This window comes from Monodon monoceros, unplaced genomic scaffold (genome assembly GCF_005190385.1).
Source record: "Monodon monoceros isolate NGI ecotype Baffin Bay Population unplaced genomic scaffold, NGI_Narwhal_1 Super_Scaffold_15, whole genome shotgun sequence".
NCBI classification, from domain to species: Eukaryota; Metazoa; Chordata; class Mammalia; order Artiodactyla; family Monodontidae; genus Monodon; species Monodon monoceros.
In genome coordinates, this window is record NW_021703771.1 from 86390682 (window position 1) to 86399070 (window position 8389).

General features: G+C 48.8%; 1 long non-coding RNA gene across 1 annotated transcript; it reads left to right on the plus strand.

Annotated features, from left to right (window-relative positions):
- Positions 1–3478: 3478 nt before the first annotated feature.
- Positions 3479–4737, plus strand: LOC114896110. The gene is made up of 2 exons (XR_003793724.1): positions 3479–3848; positions 4423–4737. It is a non-coding gene; the product is annotated as an uncharacterized LOC114896110 (long non-coding RNA).
- The last annotated feature ends 3652 nt before the right edge of the window (positions 4738–8389 follow it).

The following is an 8389-nucleotide window of genomic DNA, read 5'->3' on the forward strand; positions in this document are numbered from 1 at the left end:
AGCAGTGCAGCGATAAAGCAGAGTCCTAGTTCCTCCTCAAGGGATAAATATATATATACACACACATATGTATATATGTATCGATATATCTTTCTCTACAGGAACTAGGGCCGCCACCCAGGTGGAGGATGGTAACTTCAGGCTGAGCACAAGATTCCTGGCGCCCCGCCCTGTTACCTCATCAATCAGAAGAAGCCACACACCCCGCAGCCCTCACCCCAAATTTTGCCTATAAAAACTCTTCCCCGAAAACCATTGGAGAGTTCGGGGTTTTTGAACACAAGCTGCCTGTTCTCCTTCCTTAGTTCTGCAATAAACCTTTCTCTGCTTCAAATTCCCATGTTTGGGTCTGTTTGGCCTCACTGCATCGGACAACGGTGGCTCTACAGTTAGGTGTGGATCTAATTAGGTCACTCCCCTGAAAAAACTTTCTGGGTCTCCCCACTGATCTCTGTTTTGTTTTGTTTTTTGCGGTACGCGGGCCTCTCACTGTTGTGGCCTCTCCCGTTGTGGAGCACAGGCTCTGGACGCGCAGGCTCAGTGGCCATAGCTCACGGGCCCAGCCGCTCCGGGGCACGAACCCGTGTCCCCTGCACCAGCAGGCGGACTCTCAACCACTGCGCCACCAGGGAAGCCCTGGTTTTTGTTTTTTATGGCCATGCAGCATGCAGGATCTTAGTTCCCTGGCCAGGGATCGAACCCGCGCCCCCTGCAGTGGAAGTGTGGAATCTTAACCGCTGGACCACCAGGGAAGTCCTTCCCATTGGTCTTTGGATGAGCATCAAAGTTCTTAGCCTGCTCGGACCTCACAGCTCAGCGGACCAGAGCGCTGTGCAGGACAGAAGTGCACATCCATCCCAGAGGCCCTGGCTCCATCCACCCCACAAACGCTGGCCTTGTCATTCCTCAGCCACTGTCTCTGCTAAGATGCTCCCCTCACACCATCCCCATCCCCACATGCTACCCTAGTTAATGCCCATTCGTATTTACGTTTTGAGTAAAATATGCCTTCCTCAGGTTCCTCTGCCATCCAGGACTGTCCAAGTACACAGCTTGTTACTCACCCACATAGTACACACCACTGTTTGAAATGAAATATGTGTGTGATTATTCCATTCACTTCTGTCTTTCCCTGTAGACTGCAAGTCAACACTCATATCTAGTTTACTCACCACCGAGTCCCCACTGCCTGGCACGATGGATGGCAAGTAGTAGGTGCTCAGTAAAATAGCGCCTGTGGATGGAATGCATGAGCTCCTCCGTGGTCTTATGCAGCGTTGTGCCTTTCTTGCCTTCCCCGTTTCTCCAACTGCTTGCCTCTTTCAGGCTCCTTTAACCAATTCCTCTAAACAACCTAGGCACACCCCACAATTCTGTCCTCTTCCCTCTCTTTTCTTTTAGGCTAAAAATATCCATTTCTTAAAACAAAATCACCTCCCATAAACCTAGTTCTCCCTTGAACCATTGTCCATCTGTGTAAATCACTCCTCCGTGGGGAGGGCTTTCCTAACCACAGCCAAATAAAAACAGAACCTGACTTAGAAAAGATTTTATTCTCGAGGATACTGCAGGGCGAGGGGACTCTAGCAACAGCAGAAAGCTCTGACTTGAAGGTCTGCAAGCTTCTCAAGGGTTAGGCAAAAAGGGCTTTCTTTACAGAGAGGGGTAAACACAGCTAGAAAGAACCGGGGGTGGGAGATGGGCTGGGAGGGTGGCTTCCTAGGAGAGGACGTCAGGAGGGGCTCCTGCTGGCCTGCGTGTGCTGAGGAGGGGCTCCTGCTGGCTCTGGGTGAGGCTGGGCCAAAGGTCTATGCCTGGAGGAGGGAGAGAAGCTGAACGGAAGGTTGGTTACTGAGCGTCATGTTCCGAATGACCACTGGGGACTGAAGTGAGTTGAGGAATGGGAATTCGGAGGGTCCGTGTCTGCCCTTGTCCCAGGTAAACAGGGGCATCTTGCAGTCGTATCTGAGTCCTTGCAGTGAGCTGTTTTCTGGAACACAAAGGGCAGGGGGACTTTTTAACCTTCGCTGTGGTTCAGGATCACAGGCTCAAGTAAAATTCAGCATCGTCACCACTGGCTACTTCCCACTGCATCACCTTGTTTATTTTCAGCAAGCCTCTCTTCATCGCCTTGGAGTTTCCTGTTATCTCTGTGTTCATCCTCTCCACCCCTTCCTCACCCCACCCCCCAGGGTGCATTGACTGTGAAGCTGATGAGGGCTCAGCTCAGGCCCCTCACTGGCATGGGCCTCCAAGGCCCTGTCCCTCATTTTGTATTCATGGGTTTTTGTTCCGGTTCTCAGTGAGGGACCTCCAAATTGTACAAGTTTTCAACCCCCAAACCTGGATCTGGACCTGGGATGTCATCTTGTTCGATACTGTCCACCTAGCTAGATCCTAAACAGAGCAGAGGGAGAGTCCAATAAACGTACAAGAAAGAAGGTATAGCACAGGGAACTGTATTCAATACCCTATGATAAAGCATAATGGAAAAGAATATAAAAAAAGAATGTATATATGTATGGCTGCGTCACTGCTGTACAGCAGAAATTGACGCAACCTTGTCAATCAACTAGACTTCAATACAAAAAAAATGTAAAAAAAAAAAAAAAAAGAAGAAGGTGGGAGGGGCAGCTGGGGTCCAGGCCAAACTGGGGCTCTGGAAGCTGGCGAGTTGTCACAGGGACAGGTGGAGACGCTTGATGGCTGTAGCCTCAGGAGGTTGGGAGGAACCCGAGTGGTAAGGTTACGGGCTCCCACAGCGCAGCGTAAAAGAGTACAAATCATGCTGTTTAAGAGATAGAGTTAGCTTGTGAAGAAGCATGTCCACAGGAGGCAGGGGACGAGATGGCAACAGCCATTTCAATGACCAGATCGGCCTTAAACCAGTGCTGATGACTCAGACTCTCAGGAACCTTTATTACACAACTTCTTATTGGTTTAACTCCCTTTGCTCTCCTGTTCCCAACTCAGGAAACACTGCAGGTTATACTGCGACAGCAAACACCTCCCAAATCTCAGGGCTTCACTAACTACACCAACAAAGGTCAATCTTTGCCCGTGTTCCATGCAGGCGGTGGGTCAGGTTATTTTCACTCTGGGACCCAGGCTGAAGGAACAGCTGGAACTGGTACCTGCCTTTCCAACGGCCCAGCGGTGGCAAAACCACACCCGGGCTCCGATCCCTCAGCATCTGACATCTGGTCTTCTATTCAAATTCTTTTGGCCAGAACATGTCACATGGCCAAGCCTGGTGACAACGAGGAAGGAAGTGTACACCTCCCACAGGGGAGGGCATTGTAGTCACAGAGCAAATGTTGAGAGCGTACGGGGAACGTCAGCCAATAGCTGGGAAAAGTAACATGGTCCACCGTCAATGAGGAGGCGGAAAGAAGGCCTTGGAAAGCCAAGCAGGCAAGCGGAGGGTGGGAGGTGGGCGCAGGTTGCTCGTCTGTGCTGGCCGGGGGTGTGCCCCTGCTTCCCCCCTCCCCCCCGCTGCAAGAGATGCCCAGTGGGCGGAGTAACAGGAACCACGGAGCAGCACAGATTTGGCTGAAAAGCCCTGGGTGGGTGCGCAGCACCTGCTGGTGGGGGACTTGTCAGATGCGAACTGATAAACACTGAGCGCTCAGCTGCAGAGCAGGCACCTGTGCTGAACGTCAGAGAGCAAAGTTTTCCAACAGTGCACTCCGCAATGGAGGTCTGCATTGGCTCTCAGGGAACAGAGCCCGGAGCTGGGGGCCGCGTGACCCGCAGGAACCACGGGAGGGGCTTGCCAGCTGGGGTCCCGCTCACCTTCATTGGCGTCGTCCAGTCTTGCCGCCCCGTCCAGGCCAGGGGAGGCTCAGGTGAACGGGGGCTCTGGGTCAGGTGTCTCCAGCGGTTGGGAACGGGCCTGTCTGGGGGTGAGTTCAGACTCTTCACTTATGACCTGTGTGACCTTGGTAAGCTAACTGGCTTCAAGAAGCCTCGGCTTCCTCATTTGTAAAATAGGAAAGGAACGCGCTCTGACGACCTGTCATGATGGTCAAAAAAGTGTCGTTAGTGGCTTAGTGCAAGCCCACTGCGCCTGGCACGTATTAGGAGCCCAGTGCTGCTTTGTTTCTTATGACAGAGCCTGTGGACCCTCACCTGGGAGGGAAGGACCTCAGGGGGCTCCTGGGGGTCTCGGCGATTCTGCCTTAGCCCTGAGCCTGGTGCCGGTGGGCGTTGGTTTTAGACCTTGTGTGTTAAAAGCCATAACAGGAGAGAATGTCTCCAGTCTCTGTGGCATCTTTTTAGGTTCCGAAGCTTTAAGTAGCTTTGTCACACTTTGGGGACTCTTTCCTTAAAAACTCCTTTGCATTCTAAATTATTTATATATTGAGAAAGTTGGGACACTTTCTGGGTGTTTTCCCTCTGACCTTTCTCCGACTCTCATAGGACCAATACGTGTGGCCTTGCCATGCCAGCCTGGCTGCCGAGGGAGCTGTTCTGTGGAGCTGCTTTACTCTGAGCTGTGGTTATGACAAAACAGGAACAAGAAAGGAACAGAAAAAGATCAGCCAAGTGATTTTCATGGTGTCGTTTTTCTTGAAGATTCACTTTAATAGTTGGAACTATAGGGAAGAAACGTTTTGGAAGCGAGAATAAGACTACAACAAGCCAAACAGCATAATATTCTAAATGTGAAATAAAAGAATGTATCACTTCCTGAAAAAAGAAAGAAAAAAATGAGCTCACTGACACACACATATGCACCTGTGCACACATCCCACACACACTCCTACATGGATATTAGAAGAGACTGTTTACTTGGATTTTTAAAAAATTACTTATCTTGGGCTTCCCTGGTGGCGCAGTGGTTGGGAGTCCGCCTGCCAATGCAGGGGACACGGGTTCGTGCCCCGGTCCAGGAAGATCCCAAATACTGCGGAGCGGCTGGGCCCGTGAGCCACGGCCGCTGAGCCTGCGCGTCCAGAGCCTGTGCTCCGCAACGGGAGAGGCCACAACGGTGAGAGGCCCGCGTACCGCAAAAAAAAAAAAAAAAAAAAAATTACTTATCTTAAAAAAAAACTAAGCAGAGGAGGAGGGAGGGGGGGTTTAGAGGAAGGCTGACAAAAGGGACAAACTTCCAGTTATAAGATAAGTAAGTACTAGGGATGTCACGTACAGGATGATAAATGTAATGAGCACTGCTGCATGTTATATATGAAAGTTGTTGAGAGAGTAGTCCTAAGATTTCTCATCACAAGAAAAAGAATTTTTTTTCTATTTCTTTAATTTTGTGTCTATATGGATGATGGATGTTCACCAGATTTACAGTGGTCATCATTTCAGGATGTACAAAAGTCAAATCATTATTCTGTACGCCTAAACTCTATTCAGCGCTGTGTGTCAATTATATCTCAATAAAACTGGAAGAAAACCAAAAATTAAGCAGACTTAGACTTCTGAGATTTTACGACACGACTGAGCTGTTTTCCCTTAGATAAGCACTTCTGCCTTACAAATAATAGTTGAATATTCATTAACAGTTAATGTAGTGGATATTCTATTAATATTTAGTCTTGGTCAACAGTGTTTAGTAGCCGATATAAATACATATAACTAATGCTCAAACATACTGGAAAGGGCTCTGAAGTAAGCCATCGAGTGGCCTTAAAGTTACTGTGTGACCTTGAACAGGTGCAGCTGAGGTTTCCAGCTGTGCCCATGCATGCCCGGGAGAGAGCCTGGCACCCTGCATTCATTGCACCAGCCCTGCCTCCCTACAAAGACCTCCTCTGACTGAGATGGGTAGTGGGAGCCCATAGGCATTATATAGGAGGCTGCCGTGCAGAAAAAAGCTTGTGCAAGCTTGTGCTTGCTGTGAATATAAGTCCCAAATAATTATCCCTTATGTACAAGCACTGACAAGTCAATTTCAAAGAAAAAAAATCCCAGCTCATTCAAATGGGATTCCTCCTTCCCTCAAAGGAATGAGAAGCGTGGGCCTCCTGTTGGCCTTGCAGCGCAGCTCTGGCTTCCTGCTCGCGCCCGCTTCCCCCTTCTTGGGGCCCCTGTCCTTGTCGCCACCAGCACCGTCCATCCTTCCAAGTCCCCTCCCGGATCCGCTGCCTCATGGAATGCCTTTGCAGAACTGTCCCCATTCTTCTCCCGTCTTCAAGCATTTAAAACGGACGGACAAACCGAACTGCATCCCAGTGTCGTGTCATTTTCCAAAGTGGCCACGGCGTTCTTGCCAGCCCAGAGACTCTTCCAGAACCTTGTCCTGCTCCGTGGAGTTACGGAGGCCCCTGCTTCAGTGACCCTGGGTGGGATTGCTGACCCTTCGCCTGGGAGAACGTAGCGGAGGGGACGCTGTGTGGCTTCTGAGGTCTTACAGCCTCCCTGGGCTCTCTCTCCTGGGATGCTCCCCGGAGCAAGCCTGCCAGGCGCTGAAGCGCAGACTCAGGCAGAGAGGCACGTGGGACGGCCACCTAGGAAGGACCGGAGCTAGCAGCACTGCCCCAGGTGACCCCAACACCCAACCTGACTCTTCCAGCTGAGACCCGAAATCGGAAAGCAGAGTCAAGTCACCCTGCGGGGGCGTCTGAGCTGCGGCCCCAATGAGCGAGTGTGATGGACAGCAGTGCAGGGCACTAGGTTTGGGGCATTTTGTTCTGTAGCCTCAGTAACTGGAACAATTGGTGACCAGTGGAGGAAACTAACCAAGGGACAGGACGGAAGCGGCATTCTTTGACTGTAATTGTTTGGTAGATTTAACTTCAGAACAGTGTAGAATAAATGTTTTACATAAAAATTCTTAAAAGGCCACCCCTCAAAACTAAAAGCAAAGTGAAAGAAGTGTCTGTCGGTATTGGGTAGGTTGCTTGACCACACAGGAAGAAGTATTTCAAGTATTTTTTAAACTCAGTGATTTTACTTCCCGGTACTTCCTAGTGGGACAGATCCTAAGGCCAAATTCCCGCAGAGGAAACTTACACTGTTTTCGGTTTCCATTTTGTTACTAAGCAGGGAGTATTGTTACTGTGAAACTAAATAAATAAACACAGCAAATAAGTCATGATATTAATGCCACTAGGGATGTTTTAAGTCTGCGAGAAAGCCGGTGTAAAAAGGGAGGTTAAAGAAATGCATGAAAACTTAAAAGTTGTGTCATGCTAAATTTGAATTGTAAATGTCAGTGAACTCATGATATATTTTCTTTAAAAAGAAAACAGAAAAAAACAACTGAGAAACGAAAAGCCTTACTACCTAGCTCTATCCACTGAAAAGTCCTGGTACCAAGGACCAGCTCAGTACCAAGGAACACCAGGACTGTGGTCTCCAAAAGGAACCAGGGCTCCCTGAGAAATGGCTGCTGCCAGGTCTGTAGAAGGAAAGGTTGGACACGAGCCTGGAACACACTGTTGCATCAGAAAGCAAGGGAGCTGCTGGGGCCCTGTCCAGAGAACTCACAGGCGGGCTTGAGGGGATGATTTGGGGGTATCGCAAAGAATAATGACTACAGTGGGTTGAAATACATTAAATCTGTTAAAATCCATGAATGCATAATGACACCCCTCCCCTCCCAAATCCTCTTGGTCACCCTTGGGGATTGAGTGGCAACAGAAGCAACTCGTTATTCTGAAAATTTATAAATAAAGAGTAAGAATCACTCATTTATTTATTTTTTTATAAATTAAAAAAAAATTTTTTTAACATCTTTATTGGAGTATAACTGCTTTACAATGGTGTGTTAGTTTCTGCTGTATAACAAAGTGAATCAGCTATAGGTATACATATATCCCCACATCTCCTCCCTCTTGCGTCTCCCTCCCACCCTCCCTATCCCACCCCTCTAGGTGGTCACAAAGCACCGAGCTGATCTCCCTGTGCTATGCGGCTGCTTCCCACTAGCTATCTATTTTACATTTGGTAGTGTATATATGTCAATGCCACTCTCTTACTTCATCCCAGCTTACCCTTCCCCCTCCCCGTGTCCTCAAGTCCATTCTCTATGTCTGCGTCTTTATTCCTGTCCTGCATAGGAAGCACAGCTCAGATTAATCAAATAATTGAGGAGGAAGAGTTCTTCTGTATGGAATTCCAGATAAAAGATGAAATAATAGTATTACAATATTACCATTTTACAACCACACATAAAATAACAAATCCCGGGGTATGATCATCAATGGAAGCTAGAGCAGTAGAGGAAAGCTGAGAGGGAAATTTACAATGGATGGGTCAGTCCGAGGTCGTTAGGAGCCACGATCAATACTAACGTCACACAGAGACAAGCACACATGACGTCACACAGAGAAACACAGGTGACGTCACACAGAGAAACACAGGTGACGTCACACAGAGACACGCACACGTGACGTCACACAGAGACACGCACACGTGACGTCACACAGAGACA